The sequence below is a fragment of the Orbicella faveolata genome, unplaced genomic scaffold, assembly GCF_042242905.1.
Source record: "Orbicella faveolata isolate gen_17 unplaced genomic scaffold, um_ofav_v1 contig_24, whole genome shotgun sequence".
NCBI lineage: Eukaryota > Metazoa > Cnidaria > Anthozoa > Scleractinia > Merulinidae > Orbicella > Orbicella faveolata.
The window spans coordinates 6,598,961-6,615,000 of record NW_028301552.1 but is presented as its reverse complement, the minus strand read 5'-3'; the positions used below and the strand labels follow the sequence as shown (position 1 = coordinate 6,615,000).

The following is a 16,040-nucleotide window of genomic DNA, read 5'->3' as shown; positions in this document are numbered from 1 at the left end:
GGAGTAGGCGGATTTCTGGGTCTTTTAAAGGCAAGATGATTAGTGGTTCTGGTTCTGGGAAACGTGGAATCTCTTGAAAGTAGAATCAATAAGTTTCTCAGGATATTTCAGCGTCAGAAACATTGTTTTTAGATCCTGACATTCTTTTGAAAAAAGGTCCGGTGAGGATGGCAAGCGGCTGGCGCATTAGCGATTGTTTATATCTTGAGTCATCTTATCAGAAATGATTAAGCAAAGGTTAGCAAATAACTAACAGGGGTTGATTTTCAAGGTGGATTCAAAAGCTGAGGATATTTAGAGTAATCTGTAGTAAGTTGTAAAGGTAGCCAATTCTAATTCATTTCTAGAGGCTAGTGTGGTGAATGTTGTTCGCACCTATGACACATCTTATAGACCAAAATATGCATTTTTCCTATAAACGATATGATTTTCTTGAATTTGTTACACTGCAAATTATTCACATTTATCATTTCACTAGGAAATTACAAACAAAGCATTAACTTTGGGTCGTTGACTCAATATTCTCTGGATATTGCAATGGAAAGATAACTTGTTTCTGATTTCACTCTTGATTTCTGAAAATTTTGCCTTCCAAACAATGGCTACAAATTGAATATAGTTAAGTGAAAAGTATGACAAAATGTATGATAAAAGTAATTAAGACATTAGCAATGGTCTTGAAAAATTGGAGTGAAGGATTTCAGAGGGCGAGAAAGCAGGCATCACATTTAGTTTATTTATTTTGCAGACTTGAGAAGTTCTCAGTGCTGATGCTAACATGATCAGCTCAAGAGTCAACTGCCATTTTTCATCCAGAAAACAACATCTTATGAGCGCTTCTAAGAAATCTTCCCCCACGTGATCAACTTCTAACAGTTAAAGGTAAGCAGTTCGATCAACAACCTTCAACAGTTTCTTATTAGACAAATTGTAGTATGCAGACTTCAAATGTCTGTTATTTTGTTTTCAAGAAATATTAGCACTTCGTTTCTTTTCATTTTCCCGACATGACTTGACAAGTTTTTTCCTCATATGGTTTGGTCAGTGTCTCCATGGAAATCTTTTGTCCATATATTTCTTTAAATGTGAAAGTTTTCCGTTTGTGCTTTCTTGTCTTCTAAGTAAACTGGATAACCTAGAGGAAATATACAGTTCTTGTTCATTTTAGCATGATTATAGAATCCAAAGTGGCGGTTTCTCAGAACACGCATCAACATATTGTTAATAATGATTGTTTAGTTACTTGCCTTTTGATTAATTCATTACTCTTGTCAACATGCATTCAGAGATTAGAAGAAACAGGCCAGAAAATAAGATGCAGTGCTTCACAACATGTATTAAACCACCTTAAAATGGAGTCATGTTACAACTTCAATAAATGATGTGAGAACATCTTCAGTATAAATTAAGTTATTTTACAAACACGGTATTGACTTTAAATGCCATTTTAAAGATAATAATGTTATCAATACACCAATCTTGATTTTAATTTTTCCACCACATTCAGTTGGCTTTAGTTTAATACGCCGTATGTCCACGTACCACACTATTTTACCAAATCTATCTCAAGTGTTAAAAAGATCTAAGAGCTCTTAGAGCCCTCTGCAATATTAATAGCTAAATTGCTAAAAACAACATAAAAAAGCCACACAGCCAGAGCCTGTGTGGCAAAAACCTGTGTCGTTGTCCATTACTCTAAGATTTAAACAAAGCATGTTTGCATCTTGTGTTTAACCAATTTTAAACCCACCCTCCTCCACTCCCCGGAGAGGAGGTTGGAGGGGGTAAGATTACTCTTCCACCCACCCTCCTCCACTCCCCGGAGAGGAGGTTGGAGGGGGTAAGATTACTCTTCCACCCACCCTCCTCCACTCCCCGGAGAGGAGGTTGGAGGGGGTAAGATTACTCTTCCACCCACCCTCCTCCACTCCCCGGAGAGGAGGTTGGAGGGGGTAAGATTACTCTTCCACCCACCCTCCTCCACTCCCCGGAGAGGAGGTTGGAGGGGGTAAGATTACTCTTCCACCCACCCTCCTCCACTCCCCGGAGAGGAGGTTGGAGGGGGTAAGATTACTCTTCCACCCACCCTCCTCCACTCCCCGGAGAGGAGGTTGGAGGGGGTAAGATTACTCTTCCACCCACCCTCCTCCACTCCCCGGAGAGGAGGTTGGAGGGGGTAAGATTACTCTTCCACCCACCCTCCTCCACTCCCCGGAGAGGAGGTTGGAGGGGGTAAGATTACTCTTCCACCCACCCTCCTCCACTCCCCGGAGAGGAGGTTGGAGGGGGTAAGATTACTCTTCCACCCACCCTCCTCCACTCCCCGGAGAGGAGGTTGGAGGGGGTAAGATTACTCTTCCACCCACCCTCCTCCACTCCCCGGAGAGGAGGTTGGAGGGGGTAAGATTACTCTTCCACCCACCCTCCTCCACTCCCCGGAGAGGAGGTTGGAGGGGGTAAGATTACTCTTCCACCCACCCTCCTCCACTCCCCGGAGAGGAGGTTGGAGGGGGTAAGATTACTCTTCCACCCACCCTCCTCCACTCCCCGGAGAGGAGGTTGGAGGGGGTAAGATTACTCTTCCACCCACCCTCCTCCACTCCCCGGAGAGGAGGTTGGAGGGGGTAAGATTACTCTTCCACCCACCCTCCTCCACTCCCCGGAGAGGAGGTTGGAGGGGGTAAGATTACTCTTCCACCCACCCTCCTCCACTCCCCGGAGAGGAGGTTGGAGGGGGTAAGATTACTCTTCCACCCACCCTCCTCCACTCCCCGGAGAGGAGGTTGGAGGGGGTAAGATTACTCTTCCACCCACCCTCCTCCACTCCCCGGAGAGGAGGTTGGAGGGGGTAAGATTACTCTTCCACCCACCCTCCTCCACTCCCCGGAGAGGAGGTTGGAGGGGGTAAGATTACTCTTCCACCCACCCTCCTCCACTCCCCGGAGAGGAGGTTGGAGGGGGTAAGATTACTCTTCCACCCACCCTCCTCCACTCCCCGGAGAGGAGGTTGGAGGGGGTAAGATTACTCTTCCACCCACCCTCCTCCACTCCCCGGAGAGGAGGTTGGAGGGGGTAAGATTACTCTTCCACCCACCCTCCTCCACTCCCCGGAGAGGAGGTTGGAGGGGGTAAGATTACTCTTCCACCCACCCTCCTCCACTCCCCGGAGAGGAGGTTGGAGGGGGTAAGATTACTCTTCCACCCACCCTCCTCCACTCCCCGGAGAGGAGGTTGGAGGGGGTAAGATTACTCTTCCACCCACCCTCCTCCACTCCCCGGAGAGGAGGTTGGAGGGGGTAAGATTACTCTTCCACCCACCCTCCTCCACTCCCCGGAGAGGAGGTTGGAGGGGGTAAGATTACTCTTCCACCCACCCTCCTCCACTCCCCGGAGAGGAGGTTGGAGGGGGTAAGATTACTCTTCCACCCACCCTCCTCCACTCCCCGGAGAGGAGGTTGGAGGGGGTAAGATTACTCTTCCACCCACCCTCCTCCACTCCCCGGAGAGGAGGTTGGAGGGGGTAAGATTACTCTTCCACCCACCCTCCTCCACTCCCCGGAGAGGAGGTTGGAGGGGGTAAGATTACTCTTCCACCCACCCTCCTCCACTCCCCGGAGAGGAGGTTGGAGGGGGTAAGATTACTCTTCCACCCACCCTCCTCCACTCCCCGGAGAGGAGGTTGGAGGGGGTAAGATTACTCTTCCACCCACCCTCCTCCACTCCCCGGAGAGGAGGTTGGAGGGGGTAAGATTACTCTTCCACCCACCCTCCTCCACTCCCCGGAGAGGAGGTTGGAGGGGGTAAGATTACTCTTCCACCCACCCTCCTCCACTCCCCGGAGAGGAGGTTGGAGGGGGTAAGATTACTCTTCCACCCACCCTCCTCCACTCCCCGGAGAGGAGGTTGGAGGGGGTAAGATTACTCTTCCACCCACCCTCCTCCACTCCCCGGAGAGGAGGTTGGAGGGGGTAAGATTACTCTTCCACCCACCCTCCTCCACTCCCCGGAGAGGAGGTTGGAGGGGGTAAGATTACTCTTCCACCCACCCTCCTCCACTCCCCGGAGAGGAGGTTGGAGGGGGTAAGATTACTCTTCCACCCACCCTCCTCCACTCCCCGGAGAGGAGGTTGGAGGGGGTAAGATTACTCTTCCACCCACCCTCCTCCACTCCCCGGAGAGGAGGTTGGAGGGGGTAAGATTACTCTTCCACCCACCCTCCTCCACTCCCCGGAGAGGAGGTTGGAGGGGGTAAGATTACTCTTCCACCCACCCTCCTCCACTCCCCGGAGAGGAGGTTGGAGGGGGTAAGATTACTCTTCCACCCACCCTCCTCCACTCCCCGGAGAGGAGGTTGGAGGGGGTAAGATTACTCTTCCACCCACCCTCCTCCACTCCCCGGAGAGGAGGTTGGAGGGGGTAAGATTACTCTTCCACCCACCCTCCTCCACTCCCCGGAGAGGAGGTTGGAGGGGGTAAGATTACTCTTCCACCCACCCTCCTCCACTCCCCGGAGAGGAGGTTGGAGGGGGTAAGATTACTCTTCCACCCACCCTCCTCCACTCCCCGGAGAGGAGGTTGGAGGGGGTAAGATTACTCTTCCACCCACCCTCCTCCACTCCCCGGAGAGGAGGTTGGAGGGGGTAAGATTACTCTTCCACCCACCCTCCTCCACTCCCCGGAGAGGAGGTTGGAGGGGGTAAGATTACTCTTCCACCCACCCTCCCAAGGTTAATTTATTTATATATTCCTTTTTTAATACAAAAATGTGCAAGATTGAAAGTTTTCTTTTATTTCATTAAGTGGTTTTTGAACAGTTTTCTCTAGATAGTTATTAATTGATTTCAATGTGCTATCTAGAAAGTTTACCGAATTATAACTTTTTCTTCCATACAAATGTTTTTTGCTGTTTTGTTTTTTGTATATGGTGATTATTAAAACTCAAAACAAAAGGCAAACAATATACAGAAAACCTCACTGCAAAGTTACAAAACTCAAATCAAAATTCTACCTTTTTCTGGGTTAGCTTAATCGGGCTTTGAACAACCCGGCCCAGGAGCTATGCTTTTAGCTGGCCTAAATCTATATATTTTATTTTGTAATGGGGTAGTTTTTTTTAGTGAACCCTGAAACTGTTTTGTTTTGTTTGGGGAGTGCAGGAGGGTTGGGAGCAGGAATTAAAGGTCTTTAAATAATCTCTGCTAATAGGGAAGTGGAGGTTTTAAATAGGACTTGATCCACCATGGAGAAAGTTTCTAGGAGAGTACAGGATTGTGGATGGGTGTCATGCTCCCTGCCTCAATGTTCTGTTTTAGGAAAGAGCAGGAAATGGAATATCAGACCTTCTTCCACTATGGGATTAAACATCTTTGCATTACTGTCGGCTTTAGGAGTGGGAATGTTGATAGGAGTGAACTAAATTTAAATGTCAAAGTAAAGGACAAAGACACAAGTTCGACCACATTCACCTCTCAGGTTCTGCAGCATATTTGTTTTTCCTTTTTAAGTCTTTTAGTTATCGTTTATTATAGGAAGGTTTTAAGAGCTTATTGGAGTCTAGTCTTTAATTTGCTCTTAACACCCTCTCTACATCAATGAAGTTCACTTCTGTTAACTGCAAAAATCTTGTTCTTTTTCTTTTTTGCTCTGCAGTTCTCATACACGATTTTAATATCGCAATTATACATGATTGTGCCATACTATCAGGATCAACTGATTTACAATAAAATGTTTTGATTCGTTTCAGTTTATTGCCAAGTTCAACCCGGTTATTTTAAAATATTTCAACGATTGTTTCGTTGCCATTCTCGATCTTCTGTGGTAATGGGTTATCATTCAGTCTGAGTATTCATCAGCCTTCCTGGTGATAGAATCAGAAAATAAAAGGTGCATTAGGACTTGTCGACTAAAGTCAACATGTGTTAATTAATTACGTGGTAAACTGTTCAAATGCGAGTGCTGCTATTACTAAACTGCGTTTCATGTTTCTTCCCAAATAAAACTTTAAATTTTCATGATAAGGAAGAAACACGAGGTTAATTAGACAGACGAGCCACTGGCCAAATCAGCTATCACGCCATAGAATTGAGAGTGAATACACTAGTTATAATTTTCGTAGAGTTCTTATGAACTCTCCTTCAAAGAATGATTTCCAATAATTTCTCTAGTGTTAGATGGCACTATCTTGCCCACTTGGGATTACCCACTGTTTACTTCAAGAAAATAGTGTTGTTCTCCCATTTAATAGCTTATTTACGACTGAAAGGATTGTTTGGTCAAAATGCCTGGATGTTGGCCTCATTCTGCTTTGCATGTGTTATTAACAGATTTTGGACCTGGACTCTGTCTCAGTTCATACACATGCAAAAACGAACTTGGCCAATATCCAGCCATCTTGGCCTTACGCTTTGTAAATAACCCATTATACTGATTGTCACTCGTTTTTACCTTGTCCAGTGTCAGAGCAGAACTGTTAATCCTCCATAATGATTGCCATTCTGTTTTATCTTGTCCAGTGTCACAAATGTAATAGCAATTCTCCAGACTGATTGTCATTCAGTTTTATCTTTACAGTGTCAGAACTGAAATATGTAGTAATTCTCCATACTGATCGCCATTCTGTTTTATCTTGTCCAGTGTCACAAATGTAATAGCAATTCTCCATACTGATGGTTATTCAGTTTTATCTTGTCCAGTGTAAGAACTGAAATTTATAGTAATTCTCCATACTGATGGCCATTCTGTTTTATCTTGTCCAGTGTCAGAACTGAAATACTTATTCCCCATACTGATATTCATTCAGTTTTATCTGTTCCAGTGTAAGAACTGAAATAGTAATTTTCCATACAGATTATCAATCAGTTTTATCTTGTCCAGTGTCTGAAGTGAAATAGTAGCGCTCCACACCGATTATCAATCAGTTTTATCTTGTCCAGTGTCTGAAGTGAAATAGCAATTCTCCATACTGATTATCGGTTTTATCTTGTCCAGTGTCTGAGGTGAAATAGTAACGCTCCATACTGATTATCATTCAGTTTTATCTTGTCCACTGTCTAAATTAAAATAGTAATTCTCCATACTGATTGTCATTCTGTTTTACCTTGTCCAGTGTCTGAATTGAAATATTAATTCTCCATACTGATATTCATTCAGTTTTATCTTGTCCAGTGAAAGAACTGAAATAGTAATTTTCCATACAGATTATCAAGCAGTTTTATCTTGTCCAGTGTCTGAAGTGAAATAGTAATTCTCCATACAGATTATCATTCAGTTTTATCTTGTCCACTGTCTGAACTGAAATAGTAATTCTCCATACTGATCGTCATTCAGTTTAATCTTGTCCAGTGAAAGAACTGAAATAGTAATTCTCCATACTGATGGTTATTCAGTTTTATGTTGTCCAGTGTATGAAGTGAAATAGTAATTCCCCATACTGATGGTTTTTCTATTTTATCTTGTCCAGTGTAAGAACTGAAATAGTAATTCTCCATACTGATTGTTCTTCAGTTTTATGTTGTCCAGTGTAAGAACTGAAATAGTAATTCTCCATACTGATGGTTATTCAGTTTTATGTTGTCCAGTGTCAGAAATGAAATACTTATTCTCCATGCTGATTATCAATCAGTTTTATCTTGTCCAGTGTCTGAAGTGTAGTAATTCTCCATACTGATTGTACATCCTTGTTATGGTTAATTGACAGCTGTCAAAACAATGTATCTGCTGACCAATACCATGTGACCACACTGCAGGCTCAGGTTTAGAGTTCATCAAGGTCAAATGTGTTTTTTTTGAAGTTGACTGCTGCCCAGTTACTGGTTTTCAATTGGATTGCAGGCTCGAGCCAGGTTAAGTTATTGTAATCAGGAGCTTGGCTTAATCTGTATATTAGTGTTCTATTATGCAGAAACTATCTTGCAAAATAAGCTCATGGCAATGCATTCTTGTTGCCCACCACAGTTATATTGTACCTATACATGGCTGCCACAGACATCATTTTTCAAAATCGATGTTTTTCCTGACAAAAATTTAACTTCCCTGACCAAATAAATACACAGGTAAAAATTGTCAGATGATAGTCACCTCTAGCTTCCCCTCACAGCTGTCTCCTCTACCCATTTATTAAGGCTGATCAGTCAGAGAGACCCAAAACGTTTTTTTTTACCAGCCTTCACTGGTATTTGATCAGTTGTGTTAAAGTTATTTCAGTTTGCTTTGACTCTTCAAAATGTCACTTTTCCCAAGTTATTACAATAAGATTTTCTCTGCCCTCGAAGAACTTTTTTCTTGACCATTTCCTGACATGTGGCAACCCTTTTATAGCTATCTTGCAAAATGAATAGATAACAAAAATGAAACCCCCAACCATTAATCCAACACACCGTTTGTGACACCTTATGATTCTCCGAAGAAATTCATGACATCAGACTTTTTTTCAATGGAAAACACTCAGGTTCTCGCTGACAAACCTAAGCTTCAACTGACAACTTGTTCTTGAAGTCATATCAGTGGCATCTTTCCTGGAAACTCAACATTTAACATCCCTCTATCAAATTCACCATACAAGTGGACACCAATAGTATGGTACCATTCCTTGAGAATATGAAACAAGGGTGCAAACTAGAAAGAGAAGAACTCTTGTTTTGCTATGAAAGCCATGCATGCATGTCAACCAGCCAACAGTCCAGTATCTGTGCCTATTACCACTAAGGCTGCAGATAAACAACCTAATCAACATGAGAGCAGCAAAAACCAACAATCCTACAAAGGAAAAGGTGTGCAAAATATGCACCCATTTTGTTTATAAATATCTTATTAAGACTTTCTTGTTTAAAGGAACTTTTTAACTTATTTCTGTAATTTATAATTTAATATTATCCAACAATGTATTTTAATATTTTAAGAGGAGGCCTCCAATCAGCTAAAACTTGGATTAAAAATACCACAGCTAACTAAGGTTAAAAATGTTTAAGTAAAAACTGTTTCAGTTTGAGTTTAAAAATCCTTTTCAGCATAAGTTCCTTAAGCTCACTTGGTAACAAGGCCCAATCGTTATTGCCTTAAAATATGTTTTGTCTCTGCCTCATTCCATTCTTGGTTTGCTAATTTTGGGCATGTAAACCATTTCAGGTGTTGTAACTGTGTTGTTGGCTTATGGTAGATCTGAACACATCAAAACGAACTGGGATCTCTCCCTTCATTGCGTCTTGCACAAGACAACACCGATGAACAGAATGCCTGGCATGTAATGGGACCCACCATTTCATCCTTCACATTCAAATATTTTGTATTATAATTTCTAAGTTCAACTGAGAATTACATGGGAGTCTGCACATTATAAATGTTAACTAATTTTATTATGAGTATCAATTTGCAAAAGCTTGGCCAAAATCGTGAAAACAAATATTGATTTTGCTTAACCCATGAAACAAATCATTTAATGCAAATCATTTAACCCACAGTCTACTAATATTAGTGTTAGTGTGGGAGGAGCGGTGGCCTCATGGTTAGTGCGCTCATTCCCGGAGCGAGCGGTCCGGGTTCGAGCCCTGGCTGGGGACACTGTGTTGTGTTCTTGGGCAAGACACTTAACTCTCACAGTGCCTCTCTCCACCTAGGAGTATAAATGGGTACCGGTGAATTGTTGGGGAAACCTAACAAATTGCAGGGGAGTGATCTGCAATGGACTAGCATCCCGTCCAGGGGGAGTAGAAATACTCCTAGCCACTTCATGCTACAGAAACTGGGATAAGCTCTGGCAGCTATGAACCATTCGGCTCCAAGGCTTCACTTACTTTTTACTAATATTAGTATTATGTATGGATTACAATTCCTCCAGGCCCTTGCCTGGTTTGGTTTAAGACTATAAGGTTGCCATTGCACCTGAGTCCAAGAAAAAAAAGTCAAACATGTCACTATAACAAATCATCACTAACAATGAACTTGAGATTTGAGTAGACCACCCTTGGACCTACATACAGTGTCCCTGGATGGATTGCAAATTATGTTAGTTAGCTCAGCCATAATCTTTGGCTTGTTACCCCAGATTTAATTTTCCTTCCACTTGAAAATTCTCATTTTCATTTCTTCACCCATTAACTCATTAAATAAGATGTGTTTCCTACACCATCCCATTTGGTTCAGAGTAAATGAAAATGTTAATAGGAACTTTGATACTAGAAACATCTTTTAAAGTAGATGTGCAAAGTAGTGATGTTACATGATCACCACTCAATTTCTTGTCACATAATATTTTTATGATTACTCACTGAAGTGGGAGAGGAATGTACAATTACATTTTAATTTTAAAAAAATAATAATCATCAGCATCCATTGATCAGGGAATTGTTCTCTTGACTAGGAATATGTTTAGGGGCGAGCAGAACAGTCTCTGGTGTACTGCTAATATGAGTCCCTAGGACATGTAAAGTGGTCACATCTCACTAGGTCACTGATTTGTGCCATGCTCTCCTGGAGCCTAACGCCTTGCAGCCTCACTCTTTCTGGCACCAATTTTCACTTCCTGTCTTCAATGGGTATGGCTCCTGACACACTCCTCTCAGATTCAAACCAATGCCCAAGGCCAATCACACTTGCAAAAATCTTTGAGGTGAAGATGACCGGTTCCTTGTGGTCTAGAAACCAATAGTCATTTCTCAATAAAGAAGTTCCTTGAGGATCCTTCCATCAGCCATGTTGTAGGTGCGATCCGGATAAGCCAGCAGAAGAAGCGGAGTTGTAGCAAGATGTAAAGACTAAGGGATCTGCTGATAGTCAAAGTGGTTGATATCATAAGTTGATTCAGGCACGTAATTCAGATAATAAATGTGAGGGTAAAAAAGCCTATTTATTGCAAAGCTACATGTACATATGTAGCTTTGACTGCTTTTGAAGCTTTTTCAGTTTTCTGCAATAATTTTTTGATTGGTAGAAGTCTTAAAAGATTTTTTTGCCAGTTTTAAAAATACACCAACTAAAATAAATAATAATAATTTTAAAAATAAAATGGCAAATATTATGCTTGAGGCATCTGTATCAGTCACTGCACTATAATATTTGTGGGTAAAGGGTTATGTACTGTAGTTATTACATGTACATGTAAGTGACATTGCCTCAGCTTTAACCGTCACACTAACCAGTATTAGTAGTGATATTCACATAAGACAGGGATCTCAGGTCAAAACACGACAGGGTCAGACTTCTTGACCCGTCAAACAAATAAAATATTAACTTCTTATGGTATGTGTGACATTTGCAGACAACTTGGATTAAGAGTTTAATTTTCAGAATTAGGGCTAAAATTATAAATGAAAAATGAACCAGTCTGTTGGCTGTGCTTATCGGACTATGATACTTAGCGTTTCCATTTGATAAATCTTTTCTCAGCCTCTCATCAAGGGGTACTGGCACTTGTTGCTTGTCGAAGTACACCTTGAACAGGTTTGATGTCTGCAGTGATGCCTATGTGATATTCCACTGGAACACAACCCAAGCCAGTGGAAACATCATCAAACTCTCTGAAAACATTCATTATTAAATGAGAGAGGTTCATAGAGTTAAATATTCAACAAGGGAAAGGACTGATCTAGTCCTAGAGATATCAACCCTTGTTTAATGCTTGGTTTGAAGCCATTGGTGATGGACCAAGGTGCTTTCTCCAAGATTTCAAAGGGTCACTTACTTTTCAGGCCACCTCTCTAGCAAGCTTAATGTAAAGGTGTATAGAATCCCAATAGCTTAACCAGGCACCCATCATACAATCTCATTTTTCCCAGGGTGGGAGGCAACTTGACTTCTCCATTCTGTAGTATTAATTTAAGAGATCTGTGCAAGACATTGTACTGCATGTTGCGGTGGTGAGTGTCCAGCTTAGTTGTGTTGGTAAGAGTATACTCTGGAACATGTAAGTGGTACCATCTTTGTGTTAATGACTTCAACTTGTTCAGTGACAAAGAGAGAATCATCAGATTTGGTTTCTGATCAACCTCCAGACTCGCTGCATATTCTAAATAGTAGCACTTGTTTGATCTACTTTGTTGGTTGAGGCCATCAAAGCACACTTCTTTTCCAAGTACTTTACAGCAAAATGTCCCTGTTTACACACTAAAGACAGGTCTTGCTCAGAAGCTGGACATTTGTTTCTATCATGATTGGTGTCACAAAACTTGTATGGGACCTTTATTTGGGTTTACCTTGTCTTGTTTTGATTTCCCTCTATGATTGTGATGAAAATGCTATTTCAAGATTCTGTTTGTCTGCTATACGAACCATTGCATCTTGTAGCTGCTTTATACCATTTTTGACAGTTCATGGACTCTATTAAGGCTTCTATGCATTTTGTTAAACCCAGTAGCCTGTCATAAGTGCCTGGATCTTGAGCGTCAAAACCTAATCTATCATGGTTATAACTTTCACAAGTAACAGACTCTCAAATTCTCATTACGCTGCCATCTGGCACAATCTCATAGCAAGCCCATCAAATGTTCAGCTTGATTAGAGAGTCAAAATTTCACCCTTGTAAACAAAAAAATTTATGTGGCATAAAATGGTCTCCTAAGGCAGATGGAATTTTTTCAGGGTCTTGCTTTATGCATGTTTCTGTGGGTTGTTACAAATAATTTCGAACAGTTTGAAACACCCTTTGTAACTGACAAAGACGTGAGTCACATTGAAATATGAATTAAAGACTAAAAAAAAAACAGTGTCATCTTTTTAAAATTGCATTCATTTAGTAATGCTTCAATTCAAACCTTATATCATTTAACGATATTCCATTTCATTCCAACTTTTAACAACATGACTCAACAGTCCAAAAGAGCAGTTTATCATTGAGTGTCCTGCAAAATGACTATAAACAACATCAAATCATGCAAAACAGTGACCTGAGATCTTGGGGCAAATACACCTAATTAAGCCATGTTAGCACAAGTTAGAAAATGGATGTCACCAAGTCACAATAATTGTTTTTTCTTAAGGCAACCAGTTGCTTTGTAGAGCAGCAGTGTGATATTCTAAAACAGATGATAGAGTATTTAGACAACCCTGTTGTCCCTAAAGATTATAGAGTATATTGGTTATCATCAAACACTCAAGGTGACCCCTGCAAACATCTATGTCTGCCTTTTGAAAGCAATAATTTTTGAGCGAGCAAGTTTGCAGGAATATTTTAGCACCTGGTGCACTGCAGGTGTTAAAATATAACATGTGTTATGGTTTAAAGTTATCTTTGCTTTAATTTTTTTTAAACCAGTTTAAATTTTTCAAATTGGTTCATCTTTTTCATACTGCATTGAAATTTTCAAACCAATTCAATTTTCTGTTTTAATTTTCAAACAAACACTTATTTAGAATGGTTAGCTTTGATGTTAGGCTAGGAACTTTGCATGTGTCTTAGTAATTTGCATCAAACCTCATGTAGTTGTCACGAATCACACCTGTTTTAAAATACCTCAAAATATACTGTACTTCAAATTAAGTTTCGACAATTCCATCCTAAAAATGCATAGCTTTACCAGCAATCAGTGCCATAATCACAAATGTATACAATAAGAAATAGATAACAATTTTGACAACAAACAATACCTGGGCAGGGATGTGGCTGGGTCTTATGGCATTTACAACAGCTGGAAAGCAGTCACACATCCTCTTTAACTTTCAAAGCAGGAACAAACAGGTTGAAAAGCAGGCTTATTTTTTTCTGCATGTTGTAAGAAGACACTGACAAAATATTTTGACTGAAAAATATAGTTTTTCTTTTGAGTCCTGCAAAATTCTGGTTAGTATGACATTACAAGTTAGGAAGGTTAAATGACCTCCTTGGGATGTAATTATAGCTAAAGAGGTCTATCTCAAATTAAACCCACCATGTTAAGTGATTAAACTGATAAATAACAGACTTTGATTAAGAGCAAAGTATCCATCATACCAGTACGTGCAGATAGCAGACATAAACATTTTCTTTGCACAGAATTAGCTAGCATTTGTTTAGAGTGAGTAGTGTCACTGCTTAATTTTCCTTGTTTTCTACACTGAATTCCAAATAATGAGTGGATAGGCTTATTTTCTAGCTTTACTTACAATGTCAAAAAGATCATATCATCCATGTATGAAATCTGGATTGAAAATCTTTCATGTAAGATTTACTGGTTTGGAGATTATTTTTCTCTGTTTATCACTGCAGCTATCTAAAGCTGAAATCTGATGTTCCAGTTAATGGAAGACTGCAAAAGGGTGATTGACAATGTTAGTCGTGGCTGAGAAAGCTACTTGGAAACTCCTGAATATGTACGACATTTGCTGACAATTTTGTATTTATGGGAACTAAAAACTTCACTTCTCTAGAGCAACAACATAATCTGAAGTGGGACAAAAAACAAACAAACTACACTGGGTTTATTCACTCAATTGAAGTGTTTTTTCATTTCATTCTCAATACATTTATTTATAAAGCCTTTGAAACTTTCAATGTCCTGTGATGGAAAAATATTACCAGAAAGTCCTACAATCCACTGCCAGCTGCTAGCATCAACCAACTACATGTACATACAACAATTGGGTCAAATTAAGCTGCCAAGTAGCTTGTACATCCACATGGTTCATACAGACCTCAGTCTTCAGATGCTTTTGCTTTGAGATTTTTTAAGCCTGGATAATTCAGCAAATGAATATTTCAGAACTCATAGTAATCACAATAAAATTGATCTGTGTTGGTGAGAAGTGGGGAGTGGCAAATTCAAAATACCCCAAACCTTGTTGAGGTGGGATGCCTAGATACTTCAAATACTAATCACTTAATATTACAATAAATTTGGTAAACTGTATCCCCAAAATCAAGAAAAATAAAAAATAAGTTCTTCTTGACTTCTGCATGTCCATGCTTCCTAAGTTATAATGTGGTGACAAAATATTGTTGAAATGTTGCCTATGGTCTAACTAGCATTTATGAACTTCTCAAGACAATTCAAGCTCTGGTGAGAAAATTACTCTAATTGATAAGACCTTTTAAAACATCTTAGTTACAACAATCCCATCATTGTTTATACAGTGCACCAGACAAATAAATTGTGAAAGGTGGGAAAGGAATTTTCATGCTTCACTTACTGGCAACTCTCAAGTCAATTCAGTGGTAGCTGTTAGAATCAATCAACTACATGTACATGTATCAAGGCTGGTTAAATTTGGTTGCTTGAATATCCGACTTGATCTGTGGCTTGCTGTTGAGATTTTGAATCAGAATTCTTCATGATTTAAAGGTGTCAACACAAGTGTGCACTGTCAACAATGACTTTCTGTCAATGTTGGGAGGGAGTAATGGAGTAGTGGAGGGTTGGGCAGGGGTGGGGAGTTGATGGCTTAATGATTAGTCAGTAGGACTCCAGATCAATGGGTCCAATATGGAGCCTAGGCTTGGGTCACTGTGTCATGTTCCAAGACAAGACACTTGACTCTCCCAGTACCTCTTCCTCCCAAGGAGTGGAAATGGTACTGACCGATAGTGAGGGCAACCTGACAAAAAACTGGGGTAACCTGTGATGGACTAGATCCCATCCAAGAAGGGCAGTGATACCCCTAGGCACTTCATGTTACAGAGACCAGAGTTCAGCACCAGCACTGATGAACCATGTGGCTTCTCCTTATCCCTAAGGAGTGGAACAGACTTCCCTGCTCTGTAGCCAGTGAAATAATCACTAAAATGTTCCTGTTCTGAGCCACAAAGACCAGGATAGGGATTCAATGTCCTGTGTAAAGCAAACCCTTTGCCATAGAAGTTTAACCCCCTAGACTGGATGTACCAACAAAACTTTCAAGTGAGGGAGGGAAAAGGACATTGGTTAACGTGCACTTCAAACAGACAGTTACACAAGAGACGGCTGGAAATGCAGAATGACGGATTGGGACTAGAGGAGTAATGGATAATGGAACGAAGAAGGGAAATTGGAGATTAGTGCTCCTTGAGTGTGGTTGTACAGTCAGGTTGATTCAAGAACCCAGAATGGAGGACAATCCCCCTGTAGTGATGTGGTCAACACATGGCATTGTGGTAACCA

At 41.0% G+C, this 16,040-nt stretch overlaps 2 long non-coding RNA genes across 2 annotated transcripts in view; one reads left to right on the top strand and one right to left on the bottom strand.

Annotated features, from left to right (window-relative positions):
* Nucleotides 1–1,405, top strand: part of LOC110066697 (uncharacterized) — a 3,212-nt gene extending 1,807 nt beyond the window's left edge. Inside the window, exons 2-3 of the long non-coding RNA XR_016207853.1 lie at nt 749–882; nt 1,287–1,405. This is a non-coding gene — a long non-coding RNA (uncharacterized LOC110066697). The remainder of the gene's footprint in view (nt 1–748; nt 883–1,286) is intronic.
* Nucleotides 1,406–5,132: 3,727 nt separating this feature from the next.
* Nucleotides 5,133–15,423, bottom strand: LOC149110131 (uncharacterized). The gene is made up of 2 exons (XR_016207854.1): nt 6,445–15,423; nt 5,133–5,857 (listed from the first exon to the last, which is right to left on the bottom strand). It is a non-coding gene; the product is annotated as an uncharacterized LOC149110131 (long non-coding RNA).
* Nucleotides 15,424–16,040: the final 617 nt, after the last annotated feature.